Here is a 26,034-nt window from a genome sequence, read left to right as displayed (position 1 = left end):
TTGATTTCTCTTTCTGCTGCCTCATTATTGGTGTATAGAAATGCAACCGATTTCTGTACATTGATTTTGTATCCTGCAACTTTGCTGAATTCATGGATCAGTTCTAGTAGTTTTCCGGTGGAGTCTTTGGGTTTTTTACATGGAGTATCATATGTCACCTGAGAAGAGTGAAAATTTGATGGCCTCCTTCCTGATATGGATGCCTTTTATTTCTTTGTGTTGTCTGATTGCTGAGGCTATGATTTCCAACACCATGTTGAATAACAGTGGTGAGAGTGGACATCCTTGTCATGTTCTTGACCTTAGTGGGAAAGCTCTCAGTTTTTCCCCATTGAGGATGATACTAGCAGTGGGTCTTTTGTATATGTCTTTTATGATCTATCCTACTTTCTTGAGGGTTTTTATCAAGAAAGGATTATGTATTTTGTAAAATGCTGTGTCTGCATCTATTTAAAGGATTATGTGGTTCTTATCCTTTCTTTTATTAATGTGACGTATCATATCGATTGATTTGTGGATATTGAATCAGTGCTGCATCCCAAGAATAAATCCTACTTGATCATGGTGAATAATTCTTTTAATGTATTGTTGGATCCAGTTGGCTAGTATCTTGTTGAGAATTTTTGCATCTAGATTTATCAGGGGTATTGGTCTGTAGTTCTCCTTTTTAGTGGGATCTTTGGTTTTGGAATCGAGGTAATGCTGCCTTCATCAAATGAGTTTGGAAGTTTCCTTTCCATTCTATTCCATAAAAACAAGGAGGGAACAAAACATAAGAAAATATAGAGAATAAACAGAGGGCTGCTGGAAGGGTTGTGAGAGGGGGGATAGGCTAAATGGGTAAGGGGCTTAAGGAATCTATTCCTGAAATCATTGTTGCACCATGTGCTAACTAACATGGATGTAAATTATAAAAAAATTAATTATACAAAATTAAAAAAATATATATATATACAAAAAATGATCATACCCTTTTTAAAAAGTAGGAATAGAAGGAATATATCTCAACATCAGAAAAGCCACATATGAAAGACCTACAACTAATATCATCCCCAGTGAGGAAAAATGGAGAACTTTCATCATAAGGTCAGGAACACAACAGGAATGTCCACTTTTACCACTGTTGTTCAACGCAGTACTGTAAGTCCTAGCCAGAGTGATTCAAAAACAAAAAGAAAAAAAGTCATGCAAATTGGTAAGGAAGAAGTCAAACTTTCACTATTTGCAGATGACGTAAAATGGATGTAGAAAATCTAAAATACTTCACCAAAAACTGCTAGAACTGATACATGAATTCAGCAAATTCACAAGATATAAAATGAACATACAGAAATCAGTTGCATTTCTATACACCAATAATAAAGCAGCAGAAAAGAAATCAAGGAATTCATCCTATTTACAGTTGCACCAAAAAATCATAAGATTCCTAGGAATAAACCTAACCAAAGAGGTAAAACATCTGTACTCTGAAAACTATAGAACACTTGTGAAGAAATTGAAGAAATACACACACAAAATGGAAAAACATTCCATGTTCATGAATTGGAAGAACAAATATTTTTAAAATATCTGTACTACTGAAAGCAATCTACACATCCAATGCAGTCATTATCAACAGAACACTAGCATTTTTCACAGACCTAGAACAATTCTAAAATTTGTACAGAGCCAGAAAAAAACCCTAAATTGCCAAAGTAATATTGAAAAAAAAGAATACAGGGGCACCTGGGTGGCTCAGTCAGTTAAGTGTCTGACCAGCTCAGGTCGTGATCTCATGGTTTGTGGTTCAAGTCCTGCTTCAGACTCTGTGCTTACAGCTCAGAACCAGGAGCCTGCTTTGAATTCTGTGTCTGTCTCTGTCCCTCCTCCACTCACACTCTCTGTCTCTCTCTCTCAAAATAAATAAATATTTTTTTAAAAAAGAAAAAGGAAAAAAGAACACAAACCTGGAGACATCACAATTCCAGACATCAAGCTTATTACAAAGCTGTAATCATCAAGACAGTATGGTACTGGCACAAAAACAGATACATAGATCAATGGAACCAAATAGAGAAACAAGAAATGGACCCACAATGTATCACAATGTATGGTCAACTAATACTCAACAAAGCAGGAAAGAGTATCCAATGGAAAAAAGATTGTCGATTCGACAAGTGATGCTGGGAAAACTGGACAGTGACATGGAGAAGAATGAAACTGGGCCCTTTTCTTACACCATACACACAATAAATTCAAGATAGATGAAAGACCTAAATGTGAGACAGGAAACCATCAAAATCCTAGAGGAGAAAAAAGGCAGCAACTTCTTTGACCTCAGCCACAGCAAGTTTTTACCAGAAATGTCTGCAGAAGCAAGGAAAACAGAAGCAAAAATGAACTATTGGAATCTCCTCAAGATAAAAATCTTCCTCATAGTGAAGGAAACAATCAACAAAACAAAAAGGCAACCAACAGAATGGGAGAAGACATTTGGCAAACGACATGTCAGATAAAACGGTGAGTATCCAAAATCTATAAAGAACATAACAAACTCAACAACAACAAAAAAGCAAATAATCCAGTGAAGAAATGGGCAGAGGACATAAACAGACATTTTCCCAAAGAAGACATCCAAATGCAGGTGCCTGAATGGCTGTCAGTTAAGTGTCCAACTTTGGTTCAAGTCATGGTCTCATGGTTTCTGGGTTTGAGCCCCACCTCAGGCTCTGTACTGACAGCTGAGAGCTTGAGACTGCTTCAGATTCTGTGTCTCCTTCTCTGTCTCTGTTTCTCTCAAAAATAAGATAAACATTAAAAAAATTAAGACATCCAGATGGCTAATACACACATGAAAAGATGCTCAACATCACTCATCACCAGGGAAATACAAGTCAAAACCATGACGAGATATCACCTCACACCTGTCAGAATGGCTAAAATTAACAGCTCAGGAAACAACAGATGTTGGCAAGGATGTAGAAAAAGGGGAGCCTTTTGCAGTGTGGGGAATATAAACTGGTAAAGCCACTGTGTATAGGCTCCTATACACAGTATATAAAAACCTGTATAAAACCAGTATATAGGTGCCTCAAAAAATTAAAAATAGAACAACCCTATGACCCAGCAATTGCACTACTATTTACTAAAGGATATAAAAATGTTGATTCAAAAGGGTACATGCACCCCAATGTTTATAGCAGCACTATTAATAATAGCCAAATTATGGAAAGAGCCCAAATGTCCATCAACTGATGAAGAGATAAAGATTGGTGTATATATACAATGGAATATTACCCAGCAATCAAAATGAATGAAATCTTGCCATTTGCAACAAAGTGGATGGATGGAACTAGAGTATATTCTGCTAAGCAAAGTAAGTCAGAGAAAGAAAATATCATATGATTTCAGTTATATGTAGAATTTAGAAACAAAACAGATGAACAAATGGGAAGGGAAGGAAAGAGAAATAAGATAGAAACAGAGAGGGACTAGAGCAACTCAGTGGCTCAGTCGATTGGGCATCTGACTTCAGCTCAAGTCATGAACTCGCAGTTAGTGGTTTTGAGCCCTGCATAGGGCTCTGTGCTGACAGCTCGGAGCATGGAGCCTACCTCAGATTCTGTGTCTCCTTCACTCTTTGCCCCTCCCTCACTCCCAGTGTGTGTGTGTGTGTGTGTGTGTGTGTGTGTGTGTGTGTGTCTCAAAAATAAACATTAAAAAATTTAAAAAAATAAAAACAGAGAGGGAGGCAAACCCTAAGAGACCCTTAAATATAGAGAACAAAGTCAGGGTTGCTGGAGGGGACATGGGATAGGTGTTGGGCATTAAGAAGGACACTTGTTGGGAGGACCACTAGGTGTTGAATGTAAATGATTAATCCCTAAATTCTGCTCCTGAAACCAAAACTACACTATATGTTAACTAACTTGAATTTAAATTTTACAAAAAGAGTTTGATAATAACTCCATACACTTCTAAGGAATGGCCCTATGCTCAATTGCCTAAATGTACACTGTTCTAAAGTGTCAGTCTATTAGCATTTAAATGCATACAGAAATAGGTGTTCTTAAAATTTTCTTTACGGGAGCACCTGGGTGCCTCAGTCAATGAACCTTCCAACGCCAGCTCTGGTCATGATCTATGGCTCGGTTCATGAGTTCGAGCCATACATTGGGCTTTCTGCTGTCAGCACAGAGTTCGCTTTGGATCCTCTGTTCCCCTTCTCTTGCTTATTCTGTCTCTCTCTCTCTCTTTCAAAAATAAGGAAATAGACCTAAAAACAAATCTTAAAAAAAAAGCATGAAACATGTTTACTAACAGACAGAAGTGTCTTTAGTTTTTCTGAATAAGGCAAAAGACAAAAAACAAAACAAAATACACTGTGTTTAGTAATTCACCCTTTAGTATTTTATCTTATGTGAAAAAGACTTAGATGTCCGATGAATTTAACCCAATTTATCACTTAACTCAGCAAAGCTTTGAAGTCCCAGGTTATCAAAGATCTGGGAAGCCATTTTAAAAGTTTACCTATAAACCTTTTTATGTATTTAACGTATATCCTCTCAACAATCACCCATGGACACTGTATGAGACAGACAAAATGAAACATCATTTGAAGTAATTTTCCCTGACAAACTGAAACAGGTACTAGTAAACTAATAAAATTAAGTCACATAAAAGCTGATTAGGCTTCTCCCTCAGGGATGGATCCTGAAGTGAGTGTCAGGGTAGAACAAGGGTGTATTTGTTAAGGTTTTGTTTTTTTTTTTTTGATACCTCTTGTAAAACGAGGGATAAAACGTGTTGTTTTGTTTATAACGGCCACAATTTTTGATAACTACAATTACAGACAGGCTCAGCATTGGGACAGAAGCAAGGCAATTCCACTGCCCACCCCAAAGGCTTGTAATGCAGAGAGTACCAAATTCAAGTGATGATTTTACAACAACAACAACAACAACAACAACAACAACAAAGAATAAAGCCTGATTATCTGTATTGTGTTTGATGTTGAAAGCTCCAAAAACATGTCTGTTTTAAATAAGCAATCAACCTTGAATGGGATTTAGTACTGAATATGTCACATCTGTGTCCACTAAAAAGTCAAACAGTTCACTTCCCCTCCATCAGGCTCCTGTGGGAAAGTCTGAAGTGGGCAGTTGAAGCCCAGGGGACCTCTTGGCCCCCTTCTGCTGATTTGGTAGGTGCTCCAATTTGAACCTCATCAGGAAGTGGCCCAAAGTCGCCCTCACTGGAGGCCCCACCACTGGAGATGGCTGAGGAGATCACTGGAGCCACACCAAGTGATGCAGAAACAGGAGGAGTGGGGGAGGGAGGGGAAGGGAGAGGTGGCAAGGGAGCCACTGGCAAGGCCCCGGGCAGATTTATAGTTTTGGAATAACATTTTTACATTTCTTTTATCTTTTTATTTCATTTTTTTTTTTTTGCACATCAGCGTCAGCCACCTTCTTCTTCCTCTTCTTCTTCCTCTTCTTCTTCTTCCTCTTCTTCCTCCTCTTCTTCCTCCTCTTCTTCTTCCTCTTCCTCTTCCTCTTCCTCTTCCCCTTCCCCTTCCCCTTCCCCCATCTCCCATCTCCCATCTCCCATCTCCCATCTCCCATCTCCCATCTCCCATCTCCGTCTGTCTTTCCCTCCTGCTAAAGTGGCTTTGTTTCTGTTTGCTTTTCAGCCCTGTGGAAGACGTGAAGGAGCAGGCCATGGGATGGGCACCAATTCTGGTGCTTGTGCTTGGGGAGGGGGAGGGGTGGGTTTAGAATCACTAGCATCTGCCTGCCTTCCTCCTCTTCCTCATTCTTCTGACTATTGGGAAAGGGGGTGTGGGTGTGGGTGTGGGTGTAGCGGGGAGGGCAGGTGTGTTCAATTTTTATCTCTCCTTCTCTCTCTGGGCCATCAATTGTGTCCCTTCCTGTGAGGCAACTTTCTTATTGCAGTAACATAAAACTCTGAATGTAGAGAATTTCACACACACACACACACACACACACACACACACACACACACCATTCACGTGAATGTGAAAAACATTTGAGTTTGTTCTGATCTTCCTGAGTGTTAGAATGCCCAATGTTTACAAGAGCTTGCCTTGAAACACATTAACGGAGCTCGTTTACAAATTGGTGTTAGCAATAGCATCCAGAGGTAGAGAAAACATCTCATATGGATAACACCTGTGGCCATAGATCCACAAACAAGATGCAAACCAACATCAGCCTTTGTTTCACTCCTACTTGTGGAGAGGACACGAAAGCGCAATGGTCAAATCTCCCCCTTTTGTAAAAACAAATCCAATCGCACGAGGGCATTGCCGTGGATGGATCCCATCGCGCAGGTGTTTTCCATTTCCAATGAGAACACAGCCAATTTGGTGCAAAGAAGCCAAAAGCTGCAGCAACCAACAAACCAAATGTGGCCCGGGATATCTCCATGAGCATTGGTTCCTCCCCAAAAGGTGGTGCTTCACTGATGGAACCAAAGGGCTTCCTAGTTTCTGGCCGCGTCGTCTCACGGCCAGCTTTCTCTAAGGGAGCACACAAGAAAACTCATTCAGACACCTCCAAGGAACCCCATCTGGGCCATCAGGGACTCAGGTGACCCTTCCATGTTCCCACGTAAGTAAGCACTTGCAAGTATAGGCTCCATATGTCCTATACGTGTAGCCTGCCCAAGTTTCCTTTTGGGGATGGGTGGTTGCTTTCTCAACACTTAGAGCAAGGTTATTAAATGGTGGCGGTCAAGGTGGTATTTTTTTCCTCTTCTGTAAAGAGTTACAAGGTGGCCATTTCGTCGGAGCGAAGCGGTAGCTGGGCTGCTCCTGGATCCCTCACTGCTTCGGGTTCCCTGTCAGGCTTCCTAGCAGCGGCCTAGTGGAGAAATAAGAGCAGGTGTGTGAATGTACTCGGGTGACCAAAGATGAGAATGACGAGCCCATTGAAATACCATCGGAAGACGATGGGACAGTGCTGCTGTCCACAGTGACAGCCCAGTTTGTTGGGAGCATGTGGACTGCACTACCGGAATCTAGCGTCTCAGTGTATGAGAGGTGTCCGGCTGGTCAAAGACATTCTGCACATCCCTGATGCTGGCTGGGGGAATCTGGTACCTGTCGTCAACTTATCCCAAAGATAGCCAAAGAAAAAGGGACGAGACAGATGCCTGCTTCTTCAGCAGAGAAAGTGAAGAGAGCCATCCAGAAAACGTCTGATTTAATAGTGTTAGGTCTCCCATGGAAAACAACCAAACAGGATCTGAAAGAATATTTTGGTGGCTTTGGAGAGGTTTTATGGTTCAAGTCAGGAGAGATATTCACACTAGTCCTTCAAAGGGGTTTGGCTGTGTTTGTTTTACGGAACAGGAAACCCAGGTGAAAGTCATGTCACCTGTAGAGACATACGATCAAGGAACGATGGTGTGACTTCAAACTTCCTGAATCTCATCGAAGCCCAGATGAGCTTTTGAGAAGCAGGAAGGCGTTTGTCGGGTGCCTTCCAGAGGGACGTGACTGCCTATAAGCTGCAGCAGTTCTTTTGCCAGGACTGAGAAGTGGTAGACAGCTTCATTCGCAAATTGTTCCAGGACTTTGCCTTTGTTACATTTGCAGAGGATCAAGTTACCCTGTCTTTTTTTTTTTAATTTTTATATACTTTTAAATTTACCTCCAAATTAGTTAGCATATAGTGCAACAATGATTTCAGGAGTAGATTCCTTAATGCCCCTTAATGTTTCAGCCCACTGCGCCTCCCACACCCCCTCCAGTAACCCTCTGTTTGTTCTCCATATTTAAGAGTCTCTTATATTTTGTCCTCCTCCCTGTTTCTATATTATTTTTGCTTCCGTTCCCTTGTGTTAATCTGTTTTGTATCTTCAAGTCCTCATATGAGTGAAGTCATATGATATTTGTCTTTCTCTGACTAATTTCACCTAGCATAATATCCTCTAGTTCCATCCACATATTTGCAAATGGCAAGATTTCATTCTCTCTGATGGCCAAGTAATACTCCATTGTAGATATATACCACATCTTTTTTTTTCTTTTCTAGTACTGAGTTTTCAGTGGAAGCTCAACTTGAACTCCTTATTTTAGTTTGAAAAATATAACATAGGTTATTCAGATAGCATATAGAACACAGGAAGGTGGGGGAGTCGTGGAGGGAGTGACTGTAAACCATGCATTTGACTCTTCCCTTCCGCACCCCTCCTAGAGCTGAGCTCCAGAAAGGCAGAGACCATTCTCCACCTCCCACTCCCATCCCTTCTGTGTCTTAAAGCCTCATATTCTGAGGCTCCCCTTTCTGGTCCTACTTTTTAAAACCTTCCTGTAGGTGGAACTTATGAGAAACTAAGCTCAGTAGGATGTTAATGACTGAAAAAGGTTAATATACTGGTTTCCTAGGGGTATTTGAAATGTGGTAAATGCAGGAAGCCACAGCTTAAAAGAATAAATCTGTGAATTTTTAGGCCTCATTAGCCAGATGGAGATATAATTTTATGAGTGTGGGAGAGGGCTTCTTGTTGATCCTGAAATTACATCATGAAAACAGCTGCTAATACTCCCTGTTGTTGTTGGAACCTGCACTTTAGGGACTAGTCAAGATAAGACTGAGCTGTGGAATTCTACAACCTTTGAAAATCTTTCATGTGAGGACAACATGGGACAAGCCTCCTACCGAAATAGCTCAGAAATCTGTGTCATGCCATGGTGACATGGCATGCCATGGTGAACACCCAAGAGCCTCCCCCTAAACCACAGCAGCCTCCTGATGACAGAGGGAGGAGAAAGAGAAATAGGGGTTATGGCCTTTGAAAAGAAAGGATATACATAGAGTGTGGAGTTATTTCTAGAGAATGTATTGTAAGCCTTGGGAAAGTGAATGGGGTAACTGCTGAAACGTCAGTGATGTTCTGGTCTCAAGGCTATGGAATGCCATAGCACTGTGAGATCCAGAGCCCCATGATCTCCCAGGAGCCAGTGAGGGAAGGGACCCACTGTCATTGCCTAGCAGTCCTTGAAACTGCACATCCTCCCTGCATGCTTTCATGTAAACACCAGATGTGTGTTTGGTCTATGTCTGGAGGCTCCTTGTGTTTTCCTCCCATGCTCTAACATTGTTTCATATTTATACCTGGTGAACATGAAACAAAGACAATGTGCAGTTTGCTCCTGCCACTATTTTTCTGGCAGAGGCAGCCCTGTACGTCTGCTCAGTCTAAGTGGGAACTTTTTCTTCAGTGTGCAGCTACAAACGAGGCTATCCAGGCTGGGAGCCCAAGGATGGCAGCATTTTGGTGGGTCCAGCATGTTCTGAGCCTGTTCTTGAGTTGGTCAATTCCTCCAATTTACCTCACTGGTGTATCAGATTTGAGGGAGTCGATGGGGTCTGAAAAATCAGGTTATCTCAACTCAAAAGAGACTGTTGTACAACCAGATACAATTGTTTATTTCACAGAGACTATGCTTGGCAAGAGGACATGAATACTAATGGCAATTGGTCACTGCATTCTCTCCCTGGAAGGAATTTCTTTGCAGGGGGCAGCATGATGTAACTTGTCATTCAGGAATTTCATTTTGGTGTCACAGAGCCAGAGAATCCCCGCTTTGCCAACCAGTGTCTATAAGACTTGGGGTATATCAATTACCTTCATGAGCTGCAGGCTTTCGCTTATAAAATGGATCTAGAAAGAGTGGGTGAGAGAAGAAAATGAATATGTGGGTGCAAAGTAATCACCACATGATTGGCAACTAGCTAGGTATTTTTAAAAATCTATAATGAATCTGTAAGCAGACCCAAAGGAATTAGGTAGAGAACCTACATGGTGAGTTTCATTGTTTTTATAATCGACAGAATCAAGCCTTCCAAGGGAAGTTTCTCCTGTCTGCTGGTCAAGTCCCCATCTTCTTTACAGTGTGCCTGCTCTTGACTTCCTTCTTTCTAGACCTTTGTGCAGACCACGACACATCCTTAAATTTGCTAGATTGTCCACTTAGTTGCAGGCCAGTTTAAGCCTGCAATAGAACCACGTTGATTTGCCTTGACTGGCTCCAGATTACTGACAGACCAACACATTCACAAACCATCTGAAGCAGAATTATTTAAGTAGTTAGGTCTGGCCATGGTGTGCTCCTTCTTACTATTCTTACACACCATGTGTGGCTTCATCTTATGCTCTAGTGCTTCACGTTAGTGACGGTGGGGCCTGGTATATATTTCTGACAAATTCCATTTGGTTCAGAAGATGGGGGTTTCGTTACCGATAACAGAAATGGTTCCAGCTAGTTTGGGTGGAAAGGGACTTCATACAGGGAATTAGTTGGCTATAACATTGTTAAAATGCTGGAGAAACAGCGGTTAGGCTGAGCCTCTGGGAAGGACTGCAGAATAAGAGTCCCGCCAAAATTGCTTTAGCCCTGTCACGGTTATAATCCCAGGAGGTCAGGGGGCTGCTATTCAAAATTCTGGCCCCAGTTTCATTCCATCTCGGCCATAACCCAGCAAGTCACTGCTGAATTTGTTGGCTCCAGCTGCATGTGTCTGCTGAAGTCTACACCACTAAGGGATGGTTCTAGGACTACTTTTATCTCCATTTAACACATTTCTAAAACAACTCTTCGGTTGTGCCAATTACATGCAAATACAAAGTCACACTGATAGCCAGATGAACAAGGTGGCTGGGGGATGTTTTTACTTTCCAGTCTTGCAGAAAAGTACAAGGAGGTTGGAATAGATGTTGAGTGGGCCAGTCAGCTGGACACATGCTAGGCAAGTACCTGTGGAAAGTAATAGTTCTGGTTCTATGGAGAAAATAAAGACGAGTAAGCTGGATTCTCTCTTTGAGAGTCATAATTTAATAGGGAGAGGAGACCAGTTCAGTGTCTTGATTATTATGGAATTGTTACCTTGAGAATAGGGGAGGGTTTCCTTTCCAGGTACCCACAAAGCAGATTTCTCCTAACACAACTTCCACACACAGGATGGTAATTGCTGGTTATCTCATCTGTGTACTCAGTGGGCTGTGAGCTGTAAAAGATAGGGGCCGTATGTGCCTTGCTTACTGTCAATAGCCAATGTTTGGTCCTATGCCATTAAATATATGTTAAATGATTGGGTAAATGAAAGAATATTTAAGTAGGAGTCAAAATGACAGCTCTAAGGATGTGTTAGCTTATTACAGCAAAAAGTGTTTTCTTCCTGCCAGATTTCAGCCTTGTCTGTAGGTTATATCTGAAGACTTGAAACAATGAACACTGATGTTAGGAGAATATAATTCCTCATCATGGTTCACCAGTCCTAAATTCTTCCTAAAGGACAACTGTATATTTGTGGCTGGAGAAGCTACATTGAATTTCCTTTTGCTATTAGCATGAGAAGTGAACACGGTGCACCCTAAGCGATGCCACTTGCTGGTTGGTATAAAAAATGAGTATCACATTCAAGGTTTCCTGCTCTTTAGTTACTTCTTGGGAATGGGCATTCCAAGGTGTTTCTGTATCTGGGATGATGCTCTGTTTATAAATAGTATTGGAAATACCACTTAATGTGGCTGCTACTACTATTAACATTTGCAGTACATAATGAGTGTGAATCTTAGGGCTTGATGCTTTATACTCATGATCTCCTGTAACTTAATATCATACCAGCTCATGAGGTGAGTTGCTATTTCACCCCATTTTACAGCTAACTGAGATTTGGAATTGAAATAACTTGTCCAATATTACCTGGTTAGTGATCTAGAAGGTTAGCTCTCAAAGTTAGGTCTGTGTGATCCTAGAGTCCACGTTCTTAACTCCTAAGTGAATTTCACTACTAATTATTCTGTAAGAAATTTCTTCTTATCAAAAATATTAAGAATTTATAGGGATGTACAGCTCCCATGATGCTTTTCTGCATGGTAATGGTTATTAATCCTCACAATATCTGATAAAAGTATTCTCCTCTCCACTTTACAGATCCTAACACAGAAACTTAGAATAGGTAGAGTTAAACTTTGAATTGAGGTATTTGGACTCTAAACGCTGCTGTTGGGGCTTTTCATGATGTTTCCTCTGGCAATGTGTAGTAAAGACCTGCAGGCTGCCATCTTTTCCATATGGCTCCGTGGGACCCTGGGGTGCCAGAGCTGATGAGGTGATTCTTGGTTACCGTGGTGCACCCGTCATGGCATGGGGAGACTCAGAGAGGGACATGTGCATTGAATTCTAATTTTTAAAAATTCCTGCTTCTCTAAAATGATTTGTTGTCTTTTGCATCCAGAGAGGACTCCTTCTGTTGTCTTTCCAGTGTAAAATAAGCCATTACTTGAAAGGAAATTTCATTGAAATTCCTCCTATTACAATGGGAACCCTCCCCTACCTTTTTTAATCATTCATTTCTCATTGAAAATAGAGAATAACCAGTCATTTCCATTAGATCTAATGCTCTTGAAGATAACTACCAAACAGATCTTGTTCTCTGGGAATGATTTGTGGGGTAAAACCCACTATTGTCCCAGTACTTTTGAGGATGTTTGGTATATGATCCATCTTCAAAGATTTAGGGTAGGTGGTACTGGTTAGACTAATTGAGTTTTAAGGAGTTGAGGCTAACTCAAAATTTTCTCAGTCAGGGAACTTGTTATATGAGTATATAGGCATGGGACTTCAGAAAGAGCCAAACAAACTGAAAAGAGCAGGTGCCTGAGGGTGGTTCTGGGTCCCAGTGGCTTAAGTACCCCAGCAATTGGGATTGATGGCTTTTCATTCTAGGACTCCAACTTAATGTTATGCCCCCATGTGTCTTGGCTTTCTCATTATCTTACATTTTACTTTACCATTTACCTTACTCTTTGTATTTAACTTGTATTCCCATGAGCGGCAACATGAATTTCTTAAAGATAGACTTTATCCCAGGTTTGGGACAGATACTCCTCAGCTAAGAAGATGTCTTCTCCAGTATCCTGGACCTGATGGGCGGTGGGATTACATGGGCAAAATATGGTGGTCTCTTCAGCAGAGGTCATGAATGAAATTATTTCCATCAGACAGAGCTGAGGATTAAATGAGCTTTTAAATGAAATACATGTAGGGGCACCTGGGTGGCTCAGTTGGTTGGGCATCTGATTCAGTTCAGGTCATGATATCGCATTGGTAAGTTCGAGTCCCACATCAGGCTCTGTGCTGACAGCTCAAGATCCTGGTGCCTAGGAGCGCCTGGGTGGCTCAGTCAGTTAAGTGACCAACTTTGGCTCAGTTCATGATCTCACGGTTCATGAGTTCAAGCCCCACATCAGGCTCTGTGTTGACAGCTCAGAGCCTGGAGCCTGCTTTGGATTCTCTTTCTCCCTCTCTCTCTGCCCCTTCCCTGCTCACACTCTGTCTCTCTCTCTCTCTCTCTCTCAAAAATAAATAAACATCAAAAAAAAAAAAAGATCCTGGTGCCTATTTCAGATTCTGTGTCTCCCTCTTGCTCTGCCCCTCCCCTGCTTGCTCGTTCTCTCTCTCAAAAATAAATAAACATTAAAAAAACATTTTAATGAAATACCTGTAAAATGCTTATTACAGTGTCTGGTTCATATACTAACTGTAAATGTTAACTGTCCTTTTCACATAGGTGTTTCTGGGCATATATGGTGAGTACGGGGGGTGGGTGTTTGATAGGCAAATGCTTGGATGTGCATGTGTTTGTACATGAACATTGTGTGGCCAGTGATTATTAGAAATAGATAAAACGTTCATTTGCCTGGGTTCATTCTCTCAGGTTATTAGAATTACGTTGTATGCCAGAGAAAGTCTATGAAGGAAAGGTATGGAGAGAGGTAAAATAAGGGCTAAGAGAGAAGCTCCCTGAAATGAATTATTTGTATGACCTTTACTGGAGCCTCATGGATCCTTATTCCTGAAGATGGGCTCATGGTTTGTCTGCATTTTTTTCTGAATAATCCAAGTTACAATATGGCATTTATGAAGATGACAGTGTTTCTCTAAGTAACATTGACTTGTGCAATGTCTGTTACCAACACGATGAAATGGAACCTAAAATGTTTATTTTTTTTTATGTTGTAATCTGACATCCTGAATGATTTTCCTTTGATATTCAAATGACATTTTCTTTTAGTGTTGTGGGAAATCGTGAAATAGAAGGCTAAAATAATGTGGATTGCCAAGCAGAAATCAAAATTGATGAAGTGTCTTGCTGAATTTATCAAAGTGTTTGGGGGTTGTTCTTTTTACCCCTATTAATTTTTAATCACCTAAATAGTGGTGGACACCACTAAGAGATTGATGTGTTTGATTTTTATACTACCAGGTGTCATGGACTGAATGCTTGTATCCTCCCAAAGTTCTTTTATTGAAACCCTAACCCCCAATGCGATGGTATTTGGAGGTGGTCCCTTTGGAAGGGTGATCATGATATGATGAGGTTGGGGTCCTGTGATAGGATCAGTGTCCTTAGAAGAAGAGGAAGAGAGCAGAGTTCCTTCTCTTTCAGCCAAGTGAGGACACAGAGAAGTCCTGCAAGCCAGGAGGTCCACCTTCCCCAGTGAACTGAATCGGCCAGCACCTTGGTCTTGGATTTCCGAGCCACCAAAACTGTGAGAAATTCCTGTTTGTTTGTTTTCAATTAATTAGTTAGTTAGTTAATTAATTAATTAATTAATTTGAGGGAGAGACAGTGAACAGGGAAGGGACAGAGAGAGAGGGAGACAGAGAATCCCAAGCAGGGTCCACACTGTCAGCACAGAGTCTGATGTGGGGCTAGAACTCATGAACCACGAGATCATGACCTGAGCCGAAATCAAGATTCAGGTGCTCAACCGACTGAGACACCTTGGTGCCCCAAGAAATTCCTGTGTTTTAAGCCAGCTAGCCTATGGTGTTTTGTTATTAGCAGCCTGAGTAGAATAAGACACAAAGGAAATGCCTATCAATTGTAAAAACAGTCTGGAAATTTATGATAACTAGTCTCTAGCAAGTTTTCTTAGTATATTAACCCATGTTGCTAGAATTTCCTATATCTAAAAGGGTAAATGTTACCTCATGATACAAGTGAAAGATTTTTCACTAGCCTTTATGGAGTCTATGTTATTACACAGTGTCTGTCTCTTATGTATTAAGCTGTAAGAAGTTAAGCTCTGAGCTCAACAGCATATTTGCCCTTGTCACTAACACCTTTATCAGAATATTATGAGAAACTAGCTTTTAGTTTGTGTACACTTTGGAATTTTAAGTTTACCACCTAGTCGGTGAGTTACTTCAATATGTTTACTTAAAAATTTCACTTAGTGATGCTTGGGTGGCTCAGTCCATTGGGCAACTGACTCTTGATTTCAGCTCAGGTCATGATCTCACAGTTCATAGTTTCAAGCCCCGTGTCAGGCTCCTCACTGAGAGTGCAGAGCCTGCGTGGGATTCTCTCTCTCTCTTTTTTCTGCCCCTTTCCTGCTCATGCTCTCTCTCTCTTTCAAAATAAATGAATAAACTTAATTTTTTTTTCATTTAAAAATATCAAGTTTTCTTTGTATAATGACAATGATTTTTTACAAGCATTTCTGTTACCCTTAGGCCATTTAGAAGAGGATTTCTGGCAAGCTTTAGAATATGAATATGTCAGTTATATTCCCATCAAGGCTTGTAATACCTGGGCATTGGATGCATTTGCTAAAATGGAAATTGGTCTTCTAGACAGGACAGCTACCTCTCACTTAGCTGATAGGATAGCCTCAGTGCAATCTGCAAATCTTATTGAATTGGATTGATTCCATTATCTTCCTCACAAACCTTTAATTCTTGTTATGTGGCAGAAATGTAATTCTCCTACTTCTTACCACTTAAAAAACTAGTGATTTAAAAAGTGAAAATTTCTTACAGCAAAGAGGAACTAAAGAAGTGGACTTCACATATACTAAATATAAGCTGTGTTCTAAAACAGAGCTGAATGCCTTCATTGTGATATTTATTTTCCAGAAGAACACTGTGCCATATGTGTTCTTATGTCCCTTTTGAAGATGAGCTTAGTAAGTGGCAGAGATGTTATTTGAATGGGATTTTGATTTGGCTAAAAGCTCATATTGTAGAAAACAGTGGTTGAGATCAGTCATGTATTAGCTACTATTCCTAATTAGTTAGATGCAGAACTAGGACCAAAGGTGGTCCTAGCTTCATACACACACACACACACACACACACACACACACACACATATATATATACATACATCTCTCTCTATATATATACACACATATATATACACATGCACATGTGCACACACACATATATATAACACATATATATATTTATATTTATATTTCATAATTTGGTATCCTGCATCCAGTAACTGACAATCACGAGACAAATTTCATACCTTTAGAATGAAAACAATGGGTACATCACAGGCGTGTTCAGAGAGCAAAAAGAAAGAATAACCAAAAACTTTTATTATGAACACAAGGCTCTTGAAATAATAGTTGGAGGTTGAGTTTGAATCTTTAAATTGCAATTTGAATTTTAGCCTAGAGTTAAGACTATAACTAGGTCTCCTTTTTTAAGGCATTCAACAAATCTTTACTATTTATTATTTTTTAATAAATGTTTATTCATTTTTGAGAGAGAGAGAGCAAGTGGGGGAAGAGCAGAGAGAGAGGGGAACAGAGAATCCAAAGTGGACTCTGCACTGACTGCAGCGAGCCCAATGCAGGGCTCAAACTCACAAACTGTGAAATCATGACCTGAGCTGAAGTTGGACACTCAACCGACTGAGTCAGCCAGGCGCGCGCCCCTGTACTGTTTTTTAATATGTGTTGGACTTCATAAACACTAGTTCTCTTTGGCTCCAGGAAGCTAAAGAGAATCTTTATGCAGAAGTTTAAAAAAATACTTTAAGCATAGTATTGTGCCTCTCCCTTTTCCCACTTAACCTAATTTCATTACTCATTTCACTGTCTCATAAACAATAGAGCATATTTCAGCTGTCTGATGAAAGAAGTTTCATTGACCATCACAGAAGGCCTGATGAGAACTGCTGAATTTGCTCATGTGCAATGACAGTTAAGTGCAGAGGAAAGGGTATTGAACAGAAGCATGGAAAGCTCATTTTAATTCTGTCTTTGTTACTTAAGTCATGTAGCCTATCTGTGTCTACCTTCTGCTTCTACAAAGTCGGAACAGTAGTACTGATAGAGCATTTTGTTGCAGTTGACACATAAATTGTGCTCAGCAAATCATTGTTGTTGGGATTTTTTTTTTCTGCCCATAAAAAAGAGAGTGTTATTATTTTAAAAATTCAATTTTGAATTTTTAAAATAATAACACTATCTGCAGTAAATACCTTGTGAATTAATGAACAATGCAAGCAGCTGATTCTACCTCCACCCAAATGAAAGAACAACAGTGCTAGAGGGAATGTCTTGGGGAATTTGCTATGAAGGGAGGGAAGAAAAGTGTCTGAGTCCATTTGGATTGCTATAACAAAAATACCACAGACCAGGTAACTTATACACAACAGAAACTTATTCCTCACAGTTTTGGAGGCTGGGAGTTCCAAGATCAAGGTGTTGGCAGATTCAGTGTCTAGGGAGGACCCACTTCCTGGCTCCTAGATGGCTGTCTTCTTGCCATGTCCTCACATACTGGAAGAGACAAGGATGCTCACCTTCTGTGGTCTCTTTTATAAGGACTCAAATCTCATTCATGAGGGTAGAGCCCTCCCAAAGGTCTCTAATCACCTCCTAAAAGTCCTATATCCCAATATCATCACATTAGGGATTAAGTTTCAACATAGGAATTTAGGGGGCCACAAACATTCAATCTATGGTAGACATTGATATTTACTGAATGCTTAATTTAGCTAGGTACCACGCTAAATTCTTTTTATGTTTATTTTATCTTCAACAAATAATTATCACCTACTGTGTTCTACATACTAAGCTAGGCATTGGAGCATAGTAGTATGTAAGACAGGCATGGTCCATATTCTTTGGTGCTTATAAATTGAGCATTAGGGATAGATACTAAACAAATATACAGACAGTTAATTCTTTATTAATTAAAATTATGGCTATCACTAGAGAGATATAAAATTATTTAATCTTTTCAGCAGCCTTGTAAAATGTTATTTGCCTTTATAGAAGAATAAAATGAGGCTTGAAAGGGGTTTAAGAAATTATCTGAGGTCATAAAGCTAATAGGTGGTGGACTTAACATTGCTCAGGCTTTATCCCTTCCAGAAGACTGCTTGTGGGGGTCTCAAGACTGCATGATCTTAAGGAAGTCCACAACTTGACCAACCCCTTTCACCCATTTATCCCTTAAAGGAAGGTTTCTTGAACACTTACCACATATCACCAGCATAATGGACATGATAGCTGCCTACATGGAGTTCACAGACTAATGAGGATGACAGAGATTAATCACTTCTCAAAAAAATACATAATTATAAACTACCACAAAATGATGGAAAATTACATAGTGTTATGATAGCCTGTGATAGAGACACCCACTTTAGGAGGTCAGGAAGGCATCCATGAGGAGGTGACCTTAAAATAGAGATCTAAGGGATGAGAGGGAGCTAACTGGGTAGGAAGAATGATGGAAGCAGAGGATTTTATGCGGTGGGGTCAGGATCTGTAAAGGCTCTGAGTCAGAAAGGAACATAATGAAATTGGAACAAATAAATGAAGATCACTGTGGTCAAACTGAAATAATGGAAGAGTAGCACAAGATAAAGACAGGTAGGAGCGAACCTGGTGTTTTAGCCATTTTAAGGATTTTGGTCTTAATCATAGGAGCAAGGTGAAGTCATGGAAGGAAAATCACTTTATCAAATAATTCAGCGAAGAAATAGGCAGAAGACATGAATAGATACTTTTCCAGAGAACACATCCAGATGTCCAATAGACCGACACATGAAAAAATCCTCAACATCACTCCTCATCAGGGAAATGTCAGTCAAAACCACATTGAGATACCACCTCACACCTGTCAGAATAAAATTAACAGAAGAAACAACTGATGTTGGTGAGGATATGGACAAAGGAAAACACTCCTGCACTGTTGGTGGGAATGTAAACTGGTGCAGCTACTCTGGAAAACAGTGTGGAGGTTCCTCAAAAATTAGAAATAGAACTACCCTATGACCCAGCAATTGCACTACTAGGTACTTATCCAAAGGATATAAAGATGCCGATTCAAAGGGACACATGCACCCAAATATTTACAGCAGCAGTATTGGCAGTAGCCAAAATATGGAAGGAGCCCCAATGTCCATCAACTGATGAATGGATAAAAAAGATGTGGTATATATATTGAATGGAATATTACTCAGCCATCAAAAAGAATGGAATCTTGCCTTTTGTGACAATGTGGATGGAACTAGAGTGTGTTATGTTAAATGAAATAAGTCAGAGAAAGACAAATATGTAATTTCACTCGTGGAATTTAAGAAACACAGATGAACACAGGGGAAGGGAAGCAAAAATAAAAACGGAGAGAGAGGCAAACCATGAGAGACTCTTACGTAGAAAGAACTGAGGGTTGCTGGAGGAAGGTGGGTGGGGGTGGGCTAGATGGGTGATGGGCATTAAGGAGGGTACTTGTGATGAGCACTGGGTGTCTTATATAAGTAATGAATCACTAAATTCTATTCCTGAAATCTTAAAAAAAATAAAGAATTTAAAAAATCACTTTCACAGTTGTGTGGGCATATATCTGAAGTGCAAAAGCAGAACATAAGGATATTATTGCCATCTTTCAAGTGAGAAATGGCAGTAGCATTACCTGGGCTAGCAGGTGTGTATGAGAGAATTGAGTCAATGATAGAAACCTGAAGAAAGCAGTTAATTTTGTCTACTTAATGGAAATACTTCCATAATTCATACAAATCACCTGCTGATCTGAATATGTTCTTGATTTGGCATTACACAGTCTCATGGTGAGTTGATTCTTACAATGACTTTGATTTTGAAACGCAGTTTATATCTTATCGATGTTGACCTAGCTCTTGATAGAGATGTATATAATACAGTTTGACTCAGTCATAATTCTCTAAGTGTCTACTATGCTACACTCTATTATCCCCTGCAGAACTTAAAAAGATAACTAAGATATTATCCTTGCTTGCAAAAGTAAGTGACCTAGTAATGTACATAGGATGATAACAAAGTACAAACACAAGTGACTGTGGTGTACAATGTGCCACAGCCAAGTTGTATTGCATTTCTTTAAGAAGCAAAGATCACATTCTACCTAAGGATTTAAAGGATTAGCAAAGATAGAGCATGAAAATGGACTTGGAAGCATGTGACACATTTAACTCATGGAAGAGGGGTTGTGGAAGGCTTGTTTTCTAAACTATACTTAATCTGGGAGGATAAAAGATAATAATTATATTGATACCTGAGGCTATTAGGATTTATGGAAGTTAGATTATCTTCAAGAAACATATTTGTGATGAAACATTTTCATTTGATTCACTTGATTTCATTTGATTCACGGGCTTCACTATGCACTTCTTAAAAGAAGACTTAATATTTCTAGAGCAGTTTTAAGTTTACAGTAAAATGGAGAGTAAGGTACAGAAATTTCCCATACTCCCTGGCCCGTAGATTTACCCAGTCAGCATAACTCACCAAAATGGTACATTTTTACCAAGGGTGAACTCACACTAACACATTATAAACACCTCAAGTCCATAGTTTGCCTTAGGGTTCACTCTTGTATTGCACATTCTATGGATTTGGTTAAATATATAATGACATATGTTCATCATTATAATATTAGAGTATTTTCAATGCCTTAAAAATTCTTTGTGCTCTGCCTAGTCATCCCCTTCCTCACTCACCATTCACTGTCAATTACTAGCCTTTTTTGCTGTCTCCATAGTGTTATCTCTTCGAGAGTGTCATATAGTTGGAATCATATAGTATGGTGCCTTTTCAGATTGGCTTCTTTTACTTACTAATATGCATTCAAGTCTCCATGTCTTATCATGGTTTGATAGTTCATTTCATTTTAGTGCTGAATAATATTCCATTGTTTGTATGGACCACTTTATTTTTTCATTTACCTAATTTATCATTTCTCTGATGATATAGGATGTGATCCGTCTTTTCATACACTGATTTGCCATCTGCATATCGTTGGTGAGATGTCTATTAAGGTGTTTGGCCCATTTTTAATCAGGTTGTTTTCTTTTTGATGAATTTTAAGAGCTCTTTATATATGTTGGAGGAGTCCTTTATCAGATGTGTCTTTTGCAAGTATTTTCTCCCAGTCTTTGTCTTGTCTTTTCATTCTCTTGATACTATCTTTTGTAGAGCAGGTCTACAAATTTTAATGAAGTCAAGTGTATCAGTTATTTCTTTCATAGATCTCATCTTCATTATTGTATCTAAAAAGGCATCGCCATATCCCAAGGTCATCTAGACTTTCTTCTTTAGGACTTTTATAGTTTTCCCTTTTCCATTTAGGTCTCTGACCCATTTCTAGTTAATTTTTGTGAAGGGTGTAAGGTCTGTGTCTAGATTCATTCTTTTCATGTGGATGTCTACTCATTCCAGTATCATTTGTTAAAGAAACTTTTTTTTTGCTCCATTTTGTTGCCCTTGCTTCTTGTTTGTTTGTTTGTTTGTTTGTTTGTTTTGTGTGTGTGAGAGAGAGCACAGCATGCTCCGGAGAGGGACAGAAAGGGAGGGAGAGACAGAATCCAAAACAGGCTCCAAGTGGTCAGTACAGAGCCTGATGTGAGACTCAAACTCACAAACCATAATATCATGACCTGAGCTAAAATCAAGAGTGAGACCTGAGCTAAGAAGTCAAGAATTGGACACTTGACCAACTGAGCCACCCAGGTACCCAGCCCTTCCTTATTTGTCCATGATCAGTTGACTGTATTTCTAGGAATCTACATCTGGGTTCTCTGTTTTGTGCCACTGATATATTTGTTGGTTCCTCACCAGTATCACAATGTCTTGATTGATTAGTGTAGCATTATTGTAAGTCTCGAAATTATTCACTTTTGTGACATTGACTCACTTTATTTAACACTCATTATGTGTTTACTGAAAATACAGTAGACATTCATTGATTTTTAGGGGCAATGTTTAAAGTTCTGACAAATCAGGAATCCCTGGAAAACTTTTCTTGAAAGTGATAGACTCAGTAATTATTTTACAAAGAGCAAATGGATAATGATTCCAAGTAGAGCAGTAACTCTGAGTATAAACATGGTGGAGGGAGATACAGGAAGTTGGCAAAGAACTTTGAGTTCTTCATTTTGATTGGAACATAGAGTAACTAAAAGTGATATTGGGGGGATGAAAGTGGAGAGTCGAAGCCCTATCAGTGACAATCCTATGGGATAGACTGCTGGACAGCGGAAAGAAATTTTCAGTTGCCCACATCTAACTTAAAGAAAGAAATTTTGACTGCGAGTTTCAATATATTTTTCTTTTTTCAAGTGACCCAGTATTCAATAACTGTTATGATAAATAACCTGGGGTCTGACAGCAGCATTTTCCACAGGGTTGAGATTCCTGGGAAGAAACTGGAGTTTATACTGACAGATCTGCTGAGCATATTATCAGGAGAAGAGCTTTCTTTGATGGGCAGTCATTTGGAATCTATTTTCCCTCACTTCAGAGTAGTTCTCAGGTCAATCACTGTTGTATTTATATCCATGACCTCTTTTCCAGTGCTGTATCAGCTGAGCATTGTAGAAACACCCTTAAAAGAAGTAGTATTTGGGTCAGAAACATCAGCCAAAATGAGTGAAATTAGACAATTTTTTTAAAGAATGAGGGGTTTTTAAGTGGCTTTATCAGTAAATCCTTCAAGTAGTTTCCATTTGAATTGCTAAGCCATTATACAGCCATTAATTGAACCCAGCGAACTTTCTTTGGATCATTGAATACCTATTGTGCCAAATGAATCTCAACATTTTGTTTTGGGGGGGCGGGGAGTCTGGGCTAGGACTTATAGTTTGAAATTCTGATGTGTAAGGAAATCTTTGGAGAAGTTTATTGCCCAATGGATAGGGTAGAAGACAGAGAAGGAGTATAAGGAAATGGCTGGAGTTCAAGGGTAGGAGTACTTTTCTTCTCTTTCTTTTCTTTTTTCTTTTTCTTCTCCTTTCAAGATCTCATTGGGCCTTAAAGAAAAGGTGAATATCTGGGTAAATATTGTAGTGTTTTAGTTCATATACCAGAAGTCTTTGAACTTTGAAAATCATAAATATACCTGAGAATGTGAAAATGTAGATGGCTGGGCCTTATACCTATATTTTGATTTAGTAGATCTAGGTGTGGAGCCTTGGGGATCTCATTTTTAACAAGTACCCTCTGAGTGATTTTTATGTAGGTGATCCTGAGTTTTGCATTTGAAAACTTGACAATTCCAACCTGTAGAAATTAGACACAATTTAAAGCATTCAGTAAAACTCATAAAAACCATCCTGCTACTGTGCTAGGGTCCAGGCATATAAAAAGTAAAATACATAGCTAGTAGAGGGAGAATATAAACACACGTGCATGTGTGCGCACGCACACACACACACCCAACATCAACGTGATACCATGCTAAAGAGAGAACTTTATCCATTGGGTATGTGTATGCCAGTTACACACTCAGAAGTGGGGAAAGAAAACTTGAAAGTGAAGGCTTCCTCTTGAGATAGACTTTGTTTGTCTACTTTGTAGTGTTAGGAACATGCCCTCCAAGCTGTGTAACCAGTGAGGTAGAAATAGTTCTTCTTTATGAGACATCTCCTTTCAAAATAATGAGCATATTCATGTGGTTTTCAAGGCCTTTAAAAAAGAGTAAATAAACCTGCTTTCAACCCATATGCTGATTCAGGATGTCTGAGGATAATCAGGTGTGAATTTTAAAGCTGTAGTGGGGAAAACAGTCCATGGGTAAAAATGACAGCTGACTGTAGGAGCACAAACTTTTATTTTCCTGAGATTGTGCAAAGAGTCGGTGTCTGTATACAGAGACTCCTCTCTCTGAAGTGCCAGTTTATGACAATGCCAAGTGAGAACTTTCAGTTCCTTTGTGACAAGAGGTAACATACATAGAAAGTGAGAAGTAATAGAAGGTTATTTTAATGACCCATCACACCTTCGTTCTTATTGCCAGTGACTGCATAAGGACCAGTACAGAGTGCTAGCCTTTGCAACATTAACTCATTAAAACATCAAAATTCATTTCAGAATATCAGACTTTGACATCATAAAATAGGACCCTATAATGAAAGTGCTAATATTGGATTGACTACAAGATGATCTGTAAAAAATTAAAAAAAAAAACAGGGTAATAATTTTGCTTTCCTGGTAATCATTGCATAGGAAGGGGATAAATACATAGAGATGAATTCCCAACATACTATCTGATGAAAATGAATGTGCTAAGGAGGTGGAGGCTGCTTCTTGGCCCTGCTGTGGGAGATTGAGTTTCTTCTTAGTAGTAGTTACTGTTCTATCTAATCCCAGAAACTGCTGTCCCCAGTGGTGTGACAGTGGTGTCCCTCCTTTAGAGTTGGGGTGGCAGGGTGTGGCAATATCCAAGCTGCTGCATTCTGCCAGCCATCACTTGTGAAGCCTCAGTTTTCTCCCATACATCTGGTACTGGTGAGTGGTATACTTTCACACCCTGGTAATGTCAGGTGGAGTGCCTACAGAGATCTGGTTCATGGTGTCATAGAGGTCTCATGTGATGACTGAGGAGTATGCCACCTTCTCAGTGGCAGCAGAAAGAATTAGTAGATGAAGAGCCAATGGAGAGATGAGAATCCTGGAGAAGAAAAAAATGAATGAGGAGGTAGAGGAGAAGATGAGGAAGGGATGTTCACATGAGACATGGTGCAGAAGACTAAAGTGGCGGAGGTGAAGGAAGTGGGGAGGCCCTGAGCCTTGAATGTGATCTCTTCAGGGACTTTGAGTGTGGAGTTAGAGACCATGGATGCTCAGGCTGACAGGGCCTTCCTCCACCTCAATCCCAAGTTGGGGTGAATGCAGCGGCACTTGGATGAGGACACAAGTTTCATCAACCAAAATATACCTGCATTGTGGGACCTACCTCACCTTTTGAACCAACCCCCACCTAACAAACACCCTAATGCAGATTTGCTAAGGTGTATACAAGTTAGGGATGAAAGAGTTCAGACATCCCAGGACGGCTACAAGTTGAGGGTCTTCTATTGGACAAACTCTTACTGCAAAAACAGGCGATCAGAGAGTGTGATGAGGTCAGATCTTCTGGACAGATGTCCTTTCTTTCCATTCAAAACATTGGATCAGGACCCTATGCCCCCTGTCCTTCATCTACAGGAGCAGGACACCACTTGTAGCTTCTTACCTTCATCACTGCCTCGGACCACAGCCTCCCAGAATCAGACAAAACTATTGTTATTACTATTTTAGTGTATGTGCTGCCCATGAGAGCATGAAACTATTGTTATTGCTAACGGGGAACTGTAGTCCAGTTCCTACAGGAGTAACTACCATGTGAAGGGAAACCAGACTACTTTCAGCAGGGCAGCCCATGGAGATACTCAAGCTCTTTGGGTACTAGTGTGGTTAACTCCTGCCTTTGGAAATTGTTCTTGCCCCAGATTACCTGCCAGCAGTTGTTGGACCTCTGCTTGGCCAACAGTGGTGTGCATGTGCTGGCCTCTCTTCTCTGTCATTGCTGTCATCATCACTAATGTAGCTTTTGTGGACATGACCATGAATTGTCTAAGCCAAGGAAATGATAGTAAAGACAGCACTGCCTTCATCTCCATTGCTTGAATCTTTGTCTGTGTCAAGGCCTTCCCACCTGCTTGTGATGTAGGTACTTAAGAGTCACATTGGAAGAGGAACATTGTATCTTCAAGCACCATAACTACAAGAACATTGAAAAGCTAGATTCATGTTTAATGTTTGTGGCAAGTTGTTCATCTTCCAGTGGATAACGTCACGACCCTAAGACCTCGGCTTGGCCATCACCATCTGAATTTTCATCTTTGCCCAGGAGCCCATGTCACCCACCCTGCTGAGTATCTGGAAAAACAAGGACATAAGCAGTAGAGT

The 26,034-nt window shown here is 39.9% G+C and overlaps 1 pseudogene; it reads left to right on the top strand.

Moving 5' to 3' along the window:
* The first annotated feature begins 6,254 nt into the window (after positions 1 to 6,254).
* Positions 6,255 to 25,752, top strand: LOC113592566 (TAR DNA-binding protein 43-like; annotated as a pseudogene).
* Positions 25,753 to 26,034: the final 282 nt, after the last annotated feature.

This window comes from Acinonyx jubatus, chromosome E1, assembly GCF_027475565.1.
Source record: "Acinonyx jubatus isolate Ajub_Pintada_27869175 chromosome E1, VMU_Ajub_asm_v1.0, whole genome shotgun sequence".
Classification (NCBI taxonomy): Eukaryota; Metazoa; Chordata; class Mammalia; order Carnivora; family Felidae; genus Acinonyx; species Acinonyx jubatus.
Note: the sequence above shows the minus strand (reverse complement) of the source record. Positions and strands in the feature narration are given on the sequence as shown.